General features: G+C 48.4%; 1 non-coding gene across 1 annotated transcript; it reads right to left on the bottom strand.

Moving 5' to 3' along the window:
- Positions 1 to 14,875: 14,875 nt before the first annotated feature.
- On the bottom strand, positions 14,876 to 14,956 carry TRNAL-UAA. Its single transcript has one exon. It is a non-coding gene; the product is annotated as a tRNA-Leu (tRNA).
- Between the last annotated feature and the right edge of the window lie 5,186 nt (positions 14,957 to 20,142).

Raw genomic sequence — 20,142 nt, 5'->3', positions numbered from 1 at the left:
TCAGCCTAATCTTGTACCTTATTTTAACACAGTTACTGTTTGGATGACAATTCTCGAAGATAAGGCGGATGCATCAGCCAAGCATCGATCAGTTCACTTCCGTCAGCATGCTGCGTTAGCACCGCGACTTCCTTGCGATCGTTGACCAGGAGCCTGTACACCATGATGCCCAAGAAACAGTGGGTAAGTTCAAAGGCTGTATAATGTTGGAGAAATTTGGGGACACAAATACACTCAAGCAAGGCGAGTCCTCCAGATAGGAGGAAAGTTGCAACATCTGCTTCTGGCTACATCGCAGATTCAGAGAAATATTTGTTGGTTCCTTGATATGACACCTCATATTTGGCAATAGTGACAACTTTAGATTTCAGAAAGACCTGTTGGTGACCGCACTGAATAGTGGCCACCCGTGGCATTCTTCGTGCCGCAGTGCTGACCGCGAGTCAGGTTTAGAGATCCTGTCCTCCTAAGAGCTGTGTATTCTTTGCGTGGCTAGCTGCCTGTAATAGATGCTGGACAACAGATAGGCTTCAGCACCGTGGGCTGCCGCATACGGTCCACTGCCCGATCCGCGACCAGATGTCGGAGACGCTGTCGCGTTTACTGCTTGGATTTGTGGTCACATGGGAGGTCTGCCATTCCGTCCTCCACGAATGCCAGCAGAAGTGTATGCCTGACCACGATTAGCAGCTATTTGATGGAGGGATGCAAGAGGCATGTGGAGAGCCATCACCACTGTGTTCTGGTGCATCCAGTGGCACCGCAATGATGTTGTCTTCAATGACGTGAAGGTTTCAGTTCGAGGAAGGGCTTTTAGAGGGAATGAGCCGATAACGTTGATTAATTGACATGTAGTGATTTAGTGGGATGTGAACCGGGACGGGGTATGCCGCTGTGCCTATGCTACCAACAACAAAACCTACAATATCAATAACAACAGCACCAGACAAATCTAAATTATCCTCCACAAATTTGAATGTAATCTATGAACAAGTGAGGTATTTCTTTCTAACAGTAGGCATATCTGTCTATACCTACAAAGAAGAGAACCTTGACATTTTGTCTCAGGAACTGAGTTTAGCTTTGTCGGATTGTTGTGTAACTGTGCCACTATTCAACTCTGGTTGTAGCTTGTTGTCTGAACGAGTCAGCAGGAGCATAGTCTGCACCAGAAGATCTGCCCAGTGACAGAAATTCTTATTGAACATGAATATATTTTTCTTGGAAGGAAAATCTATATATTCAGCAAGTTAGTAGCATGATCGATAAGGAGACGTGGGCATATACTATTGCTATCCTAATTCTTAGTTCTAGACAAATATGCTTCCTAATGGTAGTCTGCAGGAGCTCATCAGCAAGAACAGAGGCGGAGAGAGGAGAGGCGGAGGGGATTTTGGAACTTGCCATAATCAGGAGGGAAGATCCCGTGCGGGTGGACGAGATGCACGGAGGAGGCGGATCCATACCGCCGGTGATCACCGGCGACGTCGCCAAGGTGGCAGATGTCATCAAGGGTCGTCGGCACAACTAGGTCTCCAATAGAGGAGGCGAAGAGGTGTGTTTGAAGTGAGCGCTTTTAAAGCGGGTTAATTCGTCGAAACGACAGGCAATCACAAATCTCAAAAATAAATAAATGTGAGAGGCTTTCACGGTGGGCCTTTCCCATCCTGTACTATTCTACTCCTACCACTCCGCCGCCGCCATCCATCTCTCAAGCTGGTCATGGTCGGGAGTAATTTATACTAGTGTCATGCATATAACACTAGTCTAAGTTACTATCTTTATAGTGCAAAATAATATAGTAATAATATCATTGATGGCTTCATTTATTAACTTATAGATTCATCCTTTCTCGGAAAGCGCCACATAAGTAAAAATTTCTTAAAATGCGTTATCTAAGTTACTCCCACTATGACTAGCCACATCGCACCCTACCTATTCCAACCGCCGCCGCCGCCTCCAAGCCATGGAGAAGCCAGTGGAGGGGCCGATCTCCAGGCTCACCCACGACCTAATCGCAGAGATCCTCTCTCGTGTGCCCTACAAATCACTCTGCATCTACAAGTGCGTCTGCCCGGCCTGGCGCGACCTCATCGCCGACCCCGCCCACCGGAAGAAAGTTGTGCAGACCCTGGCCGGCTTCTTCTACCACATCACCGGCGAGGCCACGCCCGTCAAGTACGCCGACCTGTCCGCCTTCCCCTGGTCGAGCGTTCCCAAGACCTACCTGCTTCTACCACAACCGCCTGACAAGATGGGCAATTTCTTCTCTCTTGAGGGTTCCTGCGATGGATTGTTTCTTGCCCGCATTCGGGTGGCCACCCCTGCTGGAACAGTTCGCTACATGGTCTCCAATCCAGCTACGAGTGAGTACACTGTGCTGCCTGACTCTGGCTCCGCCGGCAACATCTGCCGTGCTTACCTGGGTTTCGACAGTGGTGTTTCCACTCAAGAGTTTCATGTGTTCGAGTTTGTACTGGATTGGCCAGACTGGACTATGACAGGAGTCAACATTTACTCTTCAAAAACTGGTGCTTGGGTAGCAATGGACCCCCGATGGGACATCCAAGTTAGGTTGTGCTGGCGTGAAGCGGGAGTTTTCCGTAAGGGGTGTCTGCACTTGCTCATACGTCAGTTTGGGTTGGCAATAGTTGACGCACAAGGGCTAAACTGGAGAGTGGAGAATCATCCAGCTACCAATTAGTGTTGATCCATTTTCCTCCGGATTCATCGGAAAGTCTGCCGGACAGCTAGTTTATATCGACTCCGGCGGCATTGAAGGGCATGGTTCTAATGCATTTTCGACTATATTAGTTTACATTCTTGGTGTTGAGATTTATCAGTGGGATGTGACTCACCTGGATGACAAGTGCACGCGTTGGAAATTGCTGCACAAGCTTTCAAATGTAGCTCCAGAGAAGATTTTTCACCTCGGCTTTGACCTTGAAGTTATTGCAGTACACCCACATGCCAATATAATCTTCTTTATGGCTCATTGGAAGAATGAACTGGTTGCATACGATCTGGATCATCATGAAAGCGCAATTGTGTATCACATTGAGCCTAACTACCAGAAGTTTATGGCCTTTTTCTCACATGTGCCATTGTTGCCCCCCCCCCTACCACTTGATGGAGGAATACGGATGGCAACTCCAAATTGATGAATGTTCTGCTGATTAAATGGTGGGCGGTCAGCAATGAGGTGCTCCGTTGCGTTCTCAAGAGTAATCTTCACACAGATTAAAATACAAATATTATTGTTTTGGGTTGGAGAATGCCAACTTCAGTTTTCAGTTCAGTTGGAAAACGCCGACAAGTAGAGCTGCATGAGATACCTTAATGTGTTCTATCATAGTAGTTTGCATATGTGTGAAGCATGTATTGTGATCATGCTATATATCTCAAAAGGCCGAGAAATGTCAATGTTGATAATTCTTAACCTAGCTGGTTTAGATTTTGTAGTACAAAATGATCATAATCTTTGGGACTTGGAACCATTTGTTGCTCCTTTTTCTTCTAATGGCTCCAAGTTAGAACTACGACCAGAGTATCTATTTTCGTTTTCCCTGTCCTCTTTAAAACTTTCAATTTAGTTGGTGCGTGATAAAAGTGTATCCCTGATTTGAAGCTTCTTACTCATCACCAAGCAACGAAACTGAAAACATTAACCTTCATGTGTGGGATCTTCGTCTCTCTCCGAACCTGATTGCTTTTTGTAGCAGGTTTTTAAGATTCTGTGGAAAATCAGAGGCCCTAGTTCTGTTTTCTTGGGCTAACCAGAGTAGTTGCCTTGCCTACCAGTATCCACAGATGTTGTAATTTGCAGTAAGCGGATCACTCAGTTGTAGAGTAAAATTAATCATTCCAGGGACATAGTTAGCAGAATAATGATAGACTTATTTTTTTTCAGTAGATAAGCATGTCAGGAATAGTACGGAATTTTTTTAGCCCGGTGCTTGTTAAGTTTAGCACTTAGCACATGCATTTTTAGCTAGAGTTAATGCCATTGTATTGATGTTTAGGCTGTTACTTTATAGACCTTTTGTTGGTCTAACCTATTTCCTTTCATACCCCTGGCATCCTGCCTTAATTAATTAAGGCTAGACTACCTTTGTTGCATCAATTGGTTATATATTGTTTTCCTGAAATAACTTCTATTGTCAATGTGTATTCTGCTGAATAATGTGAAGCATATAGCCATTGAATTGTTCTACTCCCCCTTACTAGTAATTACCTACGGTTATATCCTTACTCCTTAGACGGAATTTTGGTAGCTCTGCACTAATTCTTTGTAAAAAAAAATTTTGAAACGAGGCAAAAGACTTGCCATTTTCATTGATTAAGAAGAAGTGAGAATTGCCCGGTTAATTGACGGAAAACCGGGCTAAAACCGAAACAACCCAACCCATAAACACATGGGCACCACCGGCCAACCTGGCCACCGACATGGAACACACTCCACGACGGCACATGCCAACAGATGGCCACACGCATGAACAACTGACAGCTCTGACTTTGACGACAATCATTTCCCGGGAAATATGCAGGACTTGCGCCGACCGTGCCCGCCGCAAACGACCACCGAGCGCATGTCATCGTCACCACATCGATCTGCTCCACCACAGCTCCGACTTCAAAGCAACCGGGCAACCCATGAAAGAGCACCTCGGACACGCCGGGAAGATCCGACTACCAAAGCCCGAGCCACGACCCAAGCTCCTCTCGACGCCATCATCGTTGCTAAACAGAAATCAGCGCCCCCGAAACGGCCGCCTTAGCAACCACGCGGCGAAGATGCCGCCATCCACCGCGGCGAAGATGCCGCCTTCCACCGGTCTCCGGTTGTAGCCGGCTCCAAGACGATGGACCCAAGGAGGAAGAAGACGTGGAGACGCCTTCATCGCCTGATCCCGCGGATCTGAGGATTCCCTCCGGAGCCAAGGCCGCGGGGAGAAGCACCACACCAAAACGACGCTTCCAAGAAAGAGTGCGGCGCCCGCAGGCGTCACCGTCGCCGGATCCGGCAGAGGCCGGAGAAGGATTTCTCCCGGAGATGGTCCACGACCACGAGTCCGAACCAGCCGGCCACCAACCGCCACCAAACCTGCACCGCAGAGCACCGAAGGGAATCTCCCGCCAGCGCCCGCGCCCGTCCCAGCTAAGGCCGTCCCGCGCGACCCCCTGTCCAGCAGTAGCCGTGCTGCCGGGTCGTGGGCGCACACCGCCATCTCCACCGACCATCCGACCCCGCCAGAGGAAGGAGGAGGCACGCCCGAATCTCGCTGAGCCACACCACCTCCCGCCGCAGCAGAGACGCCAAACCACAACAGATCCGCTGCCGCCGCCCACGCAGCCGACGAGAGCCACCGTGCGCCCGCGGCCGCGCCCCCAGAGATCGAAGAGGTCCGGGGCCGCCGCCCCGGCGTCCGAGCACCCGTGCCGCTGGCCCCCGCAGCAGAAACCGGGGAAGCCAGATCCAGCCGCCCCACGCAGCGCCCTGCAACAACCCCCTCCGCACCCGCAAGCCGAGCATCACCCCCGCCGCCAGAGCATCATCGGAGATAGGTGAGGCAGCCGCGCAGTCCACCGCCAAGCGCCACACGCCGCCGCTCCCCCAGGACTGGACGCGGTGCGACGGGAGAAGGCCCCGCCGCCGCCACCCCCGCACGGGCTTTGCCCAGCGGTGGCCACTGGCGGCGGCGAGGGAGGAGGAGCAGGTGGGGGGAGTGGGAGGCGGCGGGGATCGGGTCGCCGCCCGAGTCGCCAAGCTAGGCGGCGCGGGGGCCGAAAGGACATCAATTTCTTTGTAAATAATGGCTATTAGTATTTATGTGAAGTTCTTAAAACTCTCCTGTTGACTCAATTCTTCAGTATAAGATGTATTAGTTTTTTCAGATCTCAAACATATACTGGTATGACCAAGTTTCTAGAAAAAGAATATCATTATCTACAATACCAAATTTATACCATTCGATCCATCATGAAAGTATTTTCATATTTTATCTATTAGGTATCGTAGATGTTGAATTATATTCTATAATCTTGGTCAAACATACATATGTTTGACTTTCATGAAAATTGATGCACCTTATATTCTGGAATGGATGGCACTAATTTAGAGAATTATTACCTGTTCTTCTGTAGCCATCTGTCTTACGATGAGGCAGCAAGTAGCAGTCTATGTTCGTTACTCTGTTTTGCAGACTCAAATAAACAATGCTCCAGTCACATGAAACCTCGGATTAGATGGTAGCAACTCTCAGAAATCAGATGGGTGTGTATCTGCAGACCACATTGGCTAGTAGTCCAAAACCATTTGCTAGTATACTTACTAGTAGTTTCTAGCTTTCTCTGTTGTCCTTTTCTTGCTTTTTTCTGTACAGTTTGAATGTCTTGTACCCTTATCTAGTGTTTTTAATTATTTATTATTATTGCAGTGCGGCGATCTTGAGATTGATCTAAGCCCTGATTATGCCGTGGAAGACAGATTCATCAGAGGTTGCCTGATCTCAGCCTAATCTTCTACCCTTTCGAGCACAGCTACTGTTCAGATGCCAATTCTTCAAGACAAGGCAGTGCATTGGCCAAGCATTGATCAGTTCACTTCCATCAGCATGCTACATTAGCACGATGACTTTTTTGTGATCTATGGCCAGGTGTCCATAGACCGGGATGCCCAAGACACAGTGGTAAACTCAAAGGCGCTATAATGTTGGAGAAATATGTGGACAGAAACAGAGGATAAGTGGGGGTTCTGAGTGAGTCTTGAGCCACTGGCTGCAGATGACTGTCACCCCGCAGCAGGAAATGCTGGCTGTACCAAACCATGCCGGTGTTTCCATATATCCTAGAGTCGGGGCAGGAGGAAAGTTGCAGGCCCTCCTTATGGTTATATTGCATATTCGCATTTACAGAGAAACATTTGATGGTTCCTTGATATGACACCTCATATTTGGTAACAGTGACAACTTTAGAAACACCTGTTGGTGACCTTGCTGAATAGCGGCCATCCGCGGCATCATTTGTGGCGAACAACGCAGCACAGGCGCAGGTCAGGTTTGGAGATCCCACACTTCTACCAGCCGCAGATTATTCACGACAGCGGAATAGGCTTCAGCATCGTGGGCTTTCAGCGATCAGCTGCCGAAGACGATGCCACATTTGCTGCTTGGATGTGTCGTTGCCCAGGAGGTCTGGCATTCCATCCTTCGCGAATGGCAGCATCTGGAGTGGGTACCTGACTACGACGAGCTGCTGATTCGCATGGCAGACAACACACTCAACGTGACCGAGGGACACAAGAGACATGTGGACAGCCGTCATGTTTGTGTCGTGGTGCATCTGTCTGGCAGCGCCACGAATGATGTGATCGTCAATGACATGGAGGTTTCAGGAGCCACTGCCCTCGACCAAACCCGCGCGGAAAGAATCTGACCTGTTTGGTTGCCTGTACACACTGTTGGGCCTACATAGCACGGAATTTAAAGCACCTTTAGGACTGGCTCGCTAGAAACGCTTAGATCGGCAGTTTCTTGCGAGCCAGGCCGAGGCGAGCGCAAGCGAGTGGGCCCTTGCACGAGTGGAGACGGGAGGGATGCGAGGTGATTAGGTGAGGTCTTCTTTAATCTCTAGTAAGCTTCTATCTAATATCCTCTCTTCCTTGTCCCTCTGATCTACACAACTATGGTTTGATTCGAGGTAAGCTCTACACGAAAAAGATGCATCTTGATGCTACGGTTCCATTCAGGCGATCGGTTCGTAGTTTCGTCGGCCGTAAGTTCTTAATTTTGTGTTCCTGTTTGGAGCTATTCTGGACGAATTTTGTCAGATTCATTGCGCACAATCGATCATTTGAAATTTTTCTTTGACCAGGAGCCTAATCTCACAGTTCCTCACAACGTTCGTGTTGTAAGTTTTTGGTTTCGTGTAGCTTCTTCTCTCTTTGAACAGCAGCCTACTGCACTGACGCCGCCATGTCGAGCTCCTCTGTCCTCTGCTCAGAGCCCTCCTATTCGTCCCTCACGACGCCAAAGCCCTTCTCCTTGATCTCCTTGCCCACGTCCTACTACACTAGAGTCGTTTTCGGCGTCGCTCATCTTGGCCTACTCTATGTCGTCCTCCTACTGCACTGACGCTGCAATGGCGCGCACACTGCTTTCTTGTGTCCTTTGCCTCTATGCACACTGCAGTTCGCCGCGCCGCCGACGGGGTCGATCATCTTGGCCTCCTCTCTCTCGCCCTACTACACTGGAGTCGTTTCTGGCATCGATCATCTCGGCCTCCTCTCTCGTCCACTGCACTGACGATACCATGGCGCGAGCACTGCATTCTCCTCCTTTGTCGACTATCTTTGCGCGAGCACCGCAACTAGTTTGCCGATGGTGTTGCTCGCCGTGCCGTCGACAGGGTCGCTCGCCCACGACTCCATGCTCATCATATTGGACACGATGCCACGGCCACTATCCACCGTAGTTGCCATGGTCCGGCGAACACTGCATTTCTCCCCCTTCCTCTGCTAGCTCTTAACCGTGTGTGCTAAGTGCAAGTGCTAGCTCTTAATCATACCTCATGCGTGCAACCAAACACCATGTCCATGTGCCGCTTGGGCCAATGCAGGCAACCAGAAAAAGTGCACTTGCGTATTACCTAATGCAGCGACCTAGATGCAGGCAACCAAACAACTTGTAGATGGCGCATTAGGGCCTGTTTTTGCTCAACCAGGCTGGATTGAGAAGTGTATGTCATGCAGGTACTGTTCACAACTTCAACCAAAGACACCCTTATTGAACATGGATATATTGTTCTTAGAAAGAAAGTCTATATATTCAACAAGTTAGTACCACCGGTTGCCCCAACGCATGTGCATCTGTAGCACCAGCAGCGGCTCATCTGTTGTCATGCCATCTTGCAGCGACCACATGCATCTGTAGTAGTTCTGACAGAAGAAGCAATACATTTTTATCAACATGAAATTTGTTTGGTAAAATCTATGAAAAATTTGCCAGCAACCAATTGATTGGTACCCCACATAAGACAAGCAGGCTTGTTCCTTTCCAAAAAACTTCAAGAATGGAAATCACTTCTTTCATGAGTTCTTTCAGGAGTAAAGTGAGGTAAGGTCTTTAGTCACCGTTTACCTACCATTTTAGTTAGTTCTACATGTACAATTGATTCAACAACTCGAATTTGAAAGGAATTCTTTAAAAGGAAATCAGTTAAGCAACTCGGATGAATCCATCATGCATTGGTCTCAAATCCAAGGAAATATGAACGAAACCTCCCAAATCTAAACAAAGCACTGAGCATCTTTCAGAAGGAAATTTACTCTTTCAAAAAACCTTTCAAAAGACGGCATGTCAAGGCTCAAAATCGACCACATAGCTTGATGACCAAGACTTCATCCATTAGTCTAGACACCTTATATGATGATAATTCCAATCATGTAACCACAGGTGTGGTGATCCTTGATAGAACATGTACTCTTATTCGTGCACAAGCCCTCTCGTATGACTTTGCTGCTACTCCAATTGCGACGGAAGCTGTAGTGATTTGTAATGGATTGCACATGCCTCTTGAGAGGGGGTTCTGCAGAGTAATGATTTAGAGTGACGCACAAGCTATCATCAAGATATGGGAGTCAAGCGGCTTTGATCATGCAGAGATTGCTGGAGCCTTGCGGAATGAAGAAACGAGTGGGCATTTTGACAGTTTTGGGCTGAGCTTTGTTGGACGAGATGCTAATATGGCGGCTCATCTATGTGCTAAACTGGCAACCGAGGTTAGGAAGAGATGTTTATGGCTTAATTTTACCCCTCTACTCCTAATGAACACAATGCATTGTGATTGTATGCCTGATTAAGTTAGCAATAAAGATCTTTTACTAACAAAAAAGTAGAAATGGCAATGCGGTCATCCCAGCATATCAAAACATTTCTGGATGTGGTGATCACCTTTTTCCCCATACGATCTCAGAAAAAGGATCGGGTTCCACTATCAATGGATAATGAAACAACAAATGCACAAAAAACATCCCGGTGCAAAAACATAGCCTAAAACCGGTTTCAACCGCTAACAGCAAAAGCTAATGCACCCAATCTACTAGAAGCCGACTTAGGAGTCACATGTTAGCCCAAGCAAAATGTTTTCGATCACTAGCATCATCATTAAGAAAACTCCATTGCATCATTCCTCATCGAGCCTTTCTCCATTGGTTCACCTTCACCCACTTCTTGTTCCTTATTTTCTCGAGCATTATTCACCTTGATCCTCGACACATGATTTCTTGGCTCCGCGCGCCCACCAACATGATGTGCGAGTGCTTCTCGCTTCAAAGCAACAACACCTTGTTCCAGAATCGCAAACTCTTCACATTACTTTGTAGACATGCCCAATAAAGCATAAACTGGCATGCATAATAGATGAATTCATCAAGAGATCTAGTAAACTTTTTATCAAAACAAGCTCTATTACATAACTTGGATGGGCATGTAGTGTCTTATCGTGAAGGTGATGCACTCGTGGACTTGTAGTAGAGCTGGTAGCTGCCACAACAGCTTCCCTATATGTGGGTGGCCTTGAGGCAGGCGTCATAGAGGGGCATCTCTCCTCCATCTCCTATTAGGTCACATTTGTGGAGTCCCTCGGCGTCTACCATGACGTTGCTGTCAGGTCCCATGGCTATGGCTACTTCAAGTTCCACTCACAGAAGGACGATGAGATCTGATCTATTAGATCCCAAAATACCTAAAGAATTATATCTCCGTGAGCATGCATGCTAAAGATAGCAGATCAAACCCAAATGGACAAGTAAAAAAGACCAAGAGACTCGCCGTCCTCTTGGGGTGGAAACCGATGTAGTCGTAGCCACATGGCCTGCAAGCAACTTTGTGGCAGATGCGCAAGGAAGCCACGAGCATGACCTGTTCATAGATCTAGAAGAGTTGCCCCTCCGTAACACCTGCCTCGGGGTCATCATTGAGGCCAGGAAAGACTGGCTTGCGATTTTCGCTGATGGTCACCAACCCATGGATATAGGAGGCAGCGGCATCATCGGAGGCAGGGCGGAACGCTTGCCATTGGCAGTGGATGTTCACTAACGAGAGGAGCGAGGACTACTATACTATTGGTATTCGGTCTAGTTGTATCAACTATATAGAGTCCTCTCTGATCAGTGTCGAGTCCTCCTATCCGGTGGATGCTCTCTCTAGTATGCTTTTGCACAGGTTCTAATTAATGATATTTATTTGCTACCTTTCAGATAGGCTTCGGGTGTAATTGTTAGAGGAGACGAGTATTTTTTGTGTATCTGCATGCTGGAGAGTTGCGGTAATTGGGTCCACATGCCAGTCTATATGCGCATGATTGGCTGTTGCATGTATGTAGATATGGACTACAAATTCTTCTATTTATTTAGTGCGATATCACTACCGATTAATGTTTGAGATAGAGTAGATATCACAACAAATTAATGTTTGAGATAGAGTAGATATCACTACAAATTAATGTTTGTGATAGATTAGATCAACTTTATCACATCGTGGTCAATGATCGTTGACTCATGAGGGGGTCCCTCGCTGCCTTCCTTGGTCAAGGCATCTCCAACACCGACCCTTAAACCTCCCGCATCCGTCCGGACAGTGAAAACCATCCAATGTGGTCCTGTATCGGTACGAGGCGCGGTCCAGATGTATACTTTCTCCCGTAAATTGGAGACAAACATGGGGGTGTTGGGGGAGGGGGGGCTTTGCGGGAGTCCGGACCGCTCCCACGCCCGCTTCTGACCGCTCTGGCCCACCCAAAACACCTTCCCCATCTCGCGCGCTTCCCGCCCGGCGCCAACTGCCCACATTCATGCCGCTGTAGAGCGCGCCGCTCCACATATTGAAGCGGTGCACCACCCGTTGCATGCCTGGCTGGATACGCCTCCTCGCCGCATTCAAACGCCGCCATTAAACCCGTGTGGAAGCCGAGGAACCTACTCCGGCCAGACGTTCGTTCATGAGCGGGCAGACATTAAACGCAACGTCGGGCAAGCTCCTCCCATCTGCCCTCTATTTAAACAAGGCCATACGCTAGGCAAGAATCGCACCACCCCGCCGCTCCCCATCTCATCCTTCCACAATTCTCCACCCTTCTGATGCCATCTAATGAGCAGAAAGAGCAGTTCTCCGGCATAAAAGCCAGCTCGGTGTCCTCCCGAGCCCGCTGAATATGAGTGAGGTAGCTCGCTGCTCCACCTCTCTCGCCTGGCCTGACGGAGCAAGTTGCCACCCCAAGCCAGCGCGTGGTTCACCACCTCACCACTCCAAGCCAGCTCAACGGGGAGCGGCCATTTGCTCCAGGACGACACAGGCATCGTCGCAGCCGTGGCGACGCCGTGTCGTACCGCGCCTCCCGTTGCCCCTCCCATGCATACAACTGCGCCATCCGCCATCAACGCGCGCGTAGCCGCGCCCTGCCGGCAGAGAAAGAAGCCGGCTGCGTGGAGATCGACGAGTCGGTGGATGGCACGTCCGTGTCCGCCACCAACATCGAGGTAAACTAGAACACGGGAGGCTACTGCTGCTTGGGTCCCAGAAAGGCCACCGCTGGCACGTCGCCGGCTTGTATAGCCTATGACCTGTCCGATTCTTCTTTATCTCAGACCATCATCGGCCCCACCTGGGCTCCACGAAAGCGGAGCTTCCCTTCCCCTCCAGCTGAAGCACCCTCTTTGCCACTCCGATGAGCGGTGCAGCCGGACATAGGGAAGATGGGGGAAGAATATACCTCCGTGGCTCCCGGCAGTCAGGGGAGCAGGTTGTTGGACATGGGGAAGACAAAGGGATCCGCCGTGTTCGGCCGTAAACTAGTGTAGTGTTTCCATGTCGTGGGAGTGGAGCTCCTAGCGACTGTATGTCCAAAATATAACTATTTTCGTCCGGTTTGTATGAAATCCGTCATGTTTATATGAAATCCACCCGTGTTTGCATGAATTTCATCCAGTTTTGTTGAAAAAGTGTTTGCAATGTATGCGGCTATGGTTGGATGGCGGCCTCCCGCATCCGTGTCCATGGATGGATGCGGGAGGAAATTTGCTGGTTGCCATTGGAGATGCCCTCAAGCCTGCGTTTGGGCGGGTGTAAGGTGTCTCGCCATGGGTACATACAAAGTATTGTAGGATTTCTGGTCAATCGAACGGGAAAGTCTCCGGGTGTGGAAACATTTACTACTCCATCATGATTTATAAGTCTCACACATATTTCAATATAAACATTGAAAATTAATTTATTCAATGAAATATTAATTATATGTCACAAAAACAAAACGTTAGATCCACATTCTAAATAAGTTTTCAATGGTATAGTTTTTGTGACATATAACTCCTATTTTATTGATAAATCAACGTACATTTTTTATTGAAATGCGTGAGACTTGTGAACCATGATAGAGGCCAAACACCACGAATGACAGAATTTATCCCCAAGGTATCTCTGACAAAATTGTTACTCTAATGTCACTTATCAACATGTGATCCAAGTCATAGCAATATCCAACCAATAATCCAATGAAAAATGTATTCATATCATTTCCACTTACTCCATAAGCAATAATATCAAATATGATCATATGAAAATATAGCTAATGACCCTACTAATCCGATGGTAACATGCCAATATCCAACTTGCAAACTACTAGTCACAAGAAATCCAAGCAATAACATGGCAGTAGATAATTCTAATAATTCCTCCAAGATTGCCATGAATAAATCATCATCAAGTACTTCAAACTAAATCAAGTTTTATTATATTAAATCATGGAATTGCATTGCAATTATGCAAGTGGAGGTTGTGGCTCGCCTTGCTCCAAGCGAGTGTTGCAAATACTCCTGGTCTTCATCAAACATTGCTAACACTCTAGAAAACAATATAAACAAGCAAAATAAATAACCACATTAAGAAAATTCTTTGTCTAGAAATCTTAGACAGAAAATAAAATTGCAAAACTCTACCGGAAAATAAAGGAGGTCGCAAGAAAAATAATGCAAAAAGAATCAGCTCATTTGGACTTGTAGTTTAGGAGCAATGGATGGTCAAAGTGGATTAAAATATCTTTAAACTGGATTTTCCGGAATCTCCATGGGCTAATGTCTTTCGACGTAAACAAGGAATACACCTTCACTTAAAAATGGTCCGGAGGGGGGGCAGAGTGGCTGGTTGGTGGGACCACCCCGTCAAACATGATATTTGAGATTGAAGTGTTTGAAAATATTTGGATATATCTTCAAACATGATATTTGCGAATAGGAGATTAAATTGAAGAAACCATTGTTAACCATGACAAAAGCAACGTGTGGGCATGGATCAAAACAAGGGATATTTACTTTGACAGTCTAAAATTTGTGACGTATCTTGAGTCCAAACTGTAACGACTCTCATGTTTAATGACGATTGAGGTGTTTGGAAGTATTGTTTGAATACATCCTCAAACATAATATCTTTGAAAATTAAGTGAGTAAAATAAAAAAATATTGTGTGGCTTGGGGGGTTGGGGTTATTATCGGTTAGTGTATTTCACCTAATTTTGTAACGCAAGCATCCTAGTCAATATCTCCTCAAGATTAGATCAAGTTACACCAATATCATGCTGAAGTTAAACCATCTTGCTGACTTAAAAAATGACAATATTTTTTATGTATGTTGAATGAAACCTCATACAAAACGGTGGAGAATGGTTGAATTGTTGGGATATGTGAATAATTATTCCAACTATATTTGAAAATCCAGCAAATAATGTGGAAAGAAGATAAGAAAAAAAACAAATGGCAAAAACCAAATGTGACCATGGAAAGAAAAACCTGCAAATGACGAGATATAAGGGAGACAAAAAAAGAGATTGCGTTGAGCGTGGATCAAACACGCGACCTTCAGATCTTAAGTCTGACGCTCTCCCAAGTTCCCAACTGAGCTATCCCCGCTTCATGTATTTTTTGTTAGTCCTTATTTTTTAGTTTAGGATTCGGACTCACTTCATATTTGCCTTTATACTTGCATTAACGCTCTTCAAAAAAAAAATTTGTTTAGTTTATTTTGCGGGGAGCTCTTCAAATTTTGTTGCTCATGCAGACCCCATAATCTCCACATAGCAGCGACCAGTCAATGTACGTTAGTATTACGCATCCCTGGAATCTTAGCATAGACTTCTCGAGATATATTTATTTGTACGTACTTGACAATGTCTTCTTTTACATGGAAGAAGAAATCTATGATCCGTGGAACAATCGCAAGAACACACGCGGTTTAGGCAGTACATACTACGGAATGGTCCCGTTGCCTCATTAGCAAATTGTTTAATTAACCTTCAAATTTCCTTTTGGAGGAAATTAAAGGCTTTGCAGCATTAACCACCAAGAACTAGCCCGAGAATCACCCGCAAGAAAGAACAAAGAACTAGCCCGAGAATGACGCTCTCCAACCCACTCTCGCCCCTCTTTGCGCGGTATATCAGTCCTCGAGCCGTCGCCGGTGTCATGATGCTCTGCTCTAACAGGTACTTCTGATTAGGGTTCTGTTATTCTCGTTTGCGTCAATGGCGGCCACACCGAAGGGCCTTGACGACGGCGGCCGAAACAACACGATGCAGCGACGACCTCTCATCCATGGCCTCCCTGAGGCCTTGTTCGGTTGCATGTGGATTTAAACCTCTTATAAATCAAAATACATCACAATCCTTGCCAATCCCCTCCAATCCTTTTGGGAGGAGGATTAACCGAACAAGCCCTGAAGGAGCTCGTCACCCACCGGTTTGTCGGACGGCTCGTGTATGGCGGATCCACGCCACATTGTTGGCTCGGCAAACAATTCCAGTACTTCCATGCATGTAAATAGTCATGTTCTAGTTTGGTTGATCAATTCCAGTACTTCCATGCATGCCTACTCACGGCATCTTGGTGCGCGGCGGCATGATCGTGGAGTCCGGCCAGTCAGCAATCATGGCGTACGGTGGCCATTGGCGAGCAGTCTCTCTCGCCGTGACGACGTACGGCAACGTGTGAGTGCACCGGCAAGGAGCAGTTCGATACGTCTTGGCGCCTGGCTGCCGTCTACGAGCAGTTTGTTGGGCCGTCCGCGACTGACATCATGGCGTGCCGCTATGAGCGTTGATTCCGCTCGGCCGGCAATGAGACATGCATCTGCCATGGACGAGCCGTCCGGTGACGCCGAGCTCCTTAGGCGAGGCCATGGACGAGAGGTCTTCGTTGTGTCATGTTGTTCGGCCATGCCATCAAGGCCCTTCGGTGCGGCCGCCATTGACGCAAGAGAACAACAGAATCCTAATGAGACGTATTCCTCCGTCCGAAAATAGTTGTCATCAAAATGGATAAAAAGAGATGTATCTAAAACTAAAATACATCTAGATACATCCTCTTTTATTCATTTTGATGACAAGTATTTCCGGACGGAGGGAGTACCTAGCATGATGAAGTACTAAAAGTCGTTTTGGAATCGGGAATGAGTGATTGGAATTAAGAATTGATGGCAAGAGGGAAGCGGATGCTTTGAGATTGTCGCCGCCACGTGTCACACATCTAGATGGGTCTTGTGGAGAGATGATTTGCAATACAATGATAATGTATTGATAGGGTGCTGGTGCAAGTATATATATATATTACAAGGGAAGACCTCTACCTCAACTATACAAAACTAGGAGGTGGGCCACAACTCCAATACACGTGCAATACAAAATATATACTTAACACCCCCGGCAGTCAAAGCGTCACTGGAAACACAGAGACTGGACCGAAACTCCTAGAAGACGGGTGTCGGTGTCAAAATCGGCGGATCTCGGGTAGGGATCCCGAACTGTGCATCTAGGCCGGATGGTAACAGGAGGCAAGGAACACGATGTTTTACCCAGGTTCGGGCCCTCTTGATGGAGGTAAAACCCTATGTCCTGCTTGATTAATATTGATGATATGAGTAGTACAAGAGTAGATCTACCACGAGATCAAGGAGGCTAAACCCTAGAAGCTAGCTTATGATATGATTGTTGTATGATGAAGTTGTCCTACGGACTGAAACCCTCCGGTTTATATAGACACCGGAGAGGGTTAGGGTTACACAAAGTCGGTTACAATGGTAGGAGATCTTGAATATCCGCATCGCCAAGCTTGCCTTCCACGCCAAGGAAAGTCCCATCCGGACACGGGATGAAGTCTTCAATCTTGTATCTTCATAGTTCCGGAGTCCGGCTGAAGGTATAGTCCGGCTACCCGAACACCCCCTAATCCAGGACTCCCTCAGTAGCCCCTGAACCAGGCTTCAATGACGACGAGTCCGGCGCGTAGATTGTCTTCGGCATTGTAAGGCGGGTTCCTCCTCCAAATTCTTCATAAAAGTTTGTAAACACCAAGAGTAGTGTCCGGCTCTACAAAATAAGTTTCCACGTATTGCCACAGAGAGAATAATATTAACACAAATCTAATCTGCCGACGTATTCCGCAGCGTGACATCACACTACGGCCAAGCCTTTATTCGAATCGTTTTCACTTTTCCACCTCAGCGTGTTTTGCGAGGCGGTTTCCTTGGCACGTCTTGTCAAAGCAGAGATCGTGTCCCCCATTTACGGGATTCTCATCAATACGGACGTGGGTAACCCAACCGCGCCATTTATCACGGCGCTTGGGAGGCAAGCGAGTTTTACTATGCTGGTGGGGACGCATAGTCGCATCCGCCCATATAAGGGGATAAGGATCCACCTTTTTACCTACGCCTTCTTCCTCCTTTGCCTATCCATCTTCTGCGCACCCGAGCTCCAGCGCCCAAGCCCGCACTTCCTACCTCAACCTTCTCCAACAATGTCTGGAGCGGGAGGCAAGTGGATGGTCTCCTCCGTCACGGAGGGCCATGTCAAAAAGCTAAGGAAGGCCGGATACCTGTCCAAAGACATCACGCACCGGCTTCCTAAGGAGGGGCAGCTTCTCCCCACCCCAAGGCCCCATGAGAGGGTAGTATTTCTTCCCCACTTCCTCCGCGGACTGGGTTTTCCTCTCCACCCATTTGTCCGCGGGCTCATGTTCTACTATGGCCTAGATTTCCACGATCTGGCCCCGAACTTCATCCTCAATATCTCGGCGTTTATCGTCGTGTGTGAGGCTTTCCTCTACATCCGTCCCCATTTCGGCCTCTGGCTCAAGACCTTCAACGTCAAGCCAAAGGTGGTGCGCGGCAACCAGGCGGAGTGCGGAGGTGCCATGGCGGGCAAAATAGCCAACGTCCTATGGCTTGAGGGCTCCTTTGTGGAGACCTTGAAGGGGTGGCAGTCAGGGTGGTTTTACATCACCGAGCCACACGATCCGAAGTGCATCGTAGCCCCTGAATTCCGATCCGGACCCCCTACGCGGCTCACGTCCTGGAAGGAGACGGGCTTGTCGTGGGGCGACGAAGAAGAGGTGACCGGACTGCAAAAATGCATCCAGTCCCTGGTGAACAAGCAGCTCAAGCTTGTCAATGTAGTCCAGGTCATGCTCGCCCGCCGGATCCTTCCGTGTCAAGAACGGGACTTCAATTTATGGGAGTTCAACCCGGCGCAGCACCGAACTCTGAGCAGGCTCTTCGACATGACGTACGAAGATGTCTGGAGGGGGCTAACCAAAGGCGCCGAGGCTCCCACATCCGCCTCCGAAGACCGCGGATTCAGCTCCCAGCGTCCTGCTGGCGAGGTAAAATATTTTCATCTTTTACAGGATGTTAAGTTTTCTTCATAGTTTGACTCTATGCGGGATCTAAACTCCCTCACCTTTGACAGGATTGCCAGGCGAAGTCCGGACTGATTAACTGTCCGGCTCCCTTGCCCGAAGACCCAGCCCCTGCTCTCCTAGTGAAGCTGCTGGTTCCGGCACCTTATGTGGTGCCGGAGAAGAAGGCCAAGAAGAAGAAGGCCACGGGGACTCGAAAGAGTTCCCGGCATATGGTGGTGTCAGACTCGTCGTCCGACGAGTCCGAGACGAACTCCTTCGATGAAGACGAGGAGGAGGAAGAAGAGACCTCTCCCCCTCCAGCGGGGGGAGGAAAGAAGAGGAAGGCCGCCCCAGTAGGGGAGGCCGAAGGGTCCAAGAAGAGGAAAACCCCTCCGCCGGACTACGCCCCCGACGCCGACGAGGACGAAGAGGAGTGGCTGGACAGGGCCAAGCGTCCGGTGAAATCGTAAGTGTTCGGATACCAGAGTAACTCATGATATTCCTTTTGTTGCGCAGCTTTCCCTAATGTCGAATATAATCATGGAGCCCGCCCAAGGACGGGCTCGACGAGTCGTCGAGCGGCTCCCTGGATTCATCGGACGTGAATTCAGTTCCGCCCGCTGCCTCCCCCTGTGCTGCGGATGACGCCGAAGTGGCGTCGCGACAAGCTCCGGGGCAAGAGGAGGTGGTCCAGGAGGAACCGCGAGGCAACCTCCTGGACTCCAGGAGTAAAGGGGACCAGACCCCCTAGGGCTCCAAGTCCGGCTTTAAGCCGGACACCGCGCCGGAATCATCAACGGTTCCGGACCGCGGCAGGCGAACTCCTGCCAAGAGGAGCAAGCCTATTGAGCCGGCGTCCTCCGTCCAACCGGAGGCGTCGGACAATCTGCTGGAGGTGCTTAAGGGCGCCTCCATCGACGAGGAGCACCGTACCATCATGAGTACGGTGGTACAGAAGGTTCGGTCCGCCAAAAGCGGACTGACTGAAGCTTGTGCTAGCCTTCTAACAGGCTTCAAGGTAAGTAAAAAATATGTAAAAATATTACCACAAAGATAGTAGCCCCTGATGCTCTGTTTGGCGTTCGGAAAGAAAAGCCGAATAGAGGATCTATTAAATATCGCAGGAGTCTAACTAAAAAGGAGTCAATATACGTATGCAGGCTTCGCTGCTGGCCACCGCCGCACTGACTGCGGAGGTGGGTGCCCTGAAGCAGGGCCTCGAGCGGACCGAGCAAGAGCTCGGCCTTGCCAAACGGCAGCTCGAGGAGAAAGAAGGTAAGAGATACCTTATAGAAAAAATGTCTATAAGAAGACGCAATTGCAAAAAATGACAGGAGTACACTGCTTATTGTAGGGGCCACAACTGAGGTGGCGACCCTCAAGCAGGCGCTGTCTGAGGCCGAGAAGAAAGTGGCCACGGAGCG

The sequence above is a fragment of the Triticum urartu genome, chromosome 7 (genome assembly GCF_003073215.2).
Source record: "Triticum urartu cultivar G1812 chromosome 7, Tu2.1, whole genome shotgun sequence".
Lineage (NCBI taxonomy): Eukaryota > Viridiplantae > Streptophyta > Magnoliopsida > Poales > Poaceae > Triticum > Triticum urartu.
This window is presented reverse-complemented; position numbering and strand designations above follow the sequence as displayed.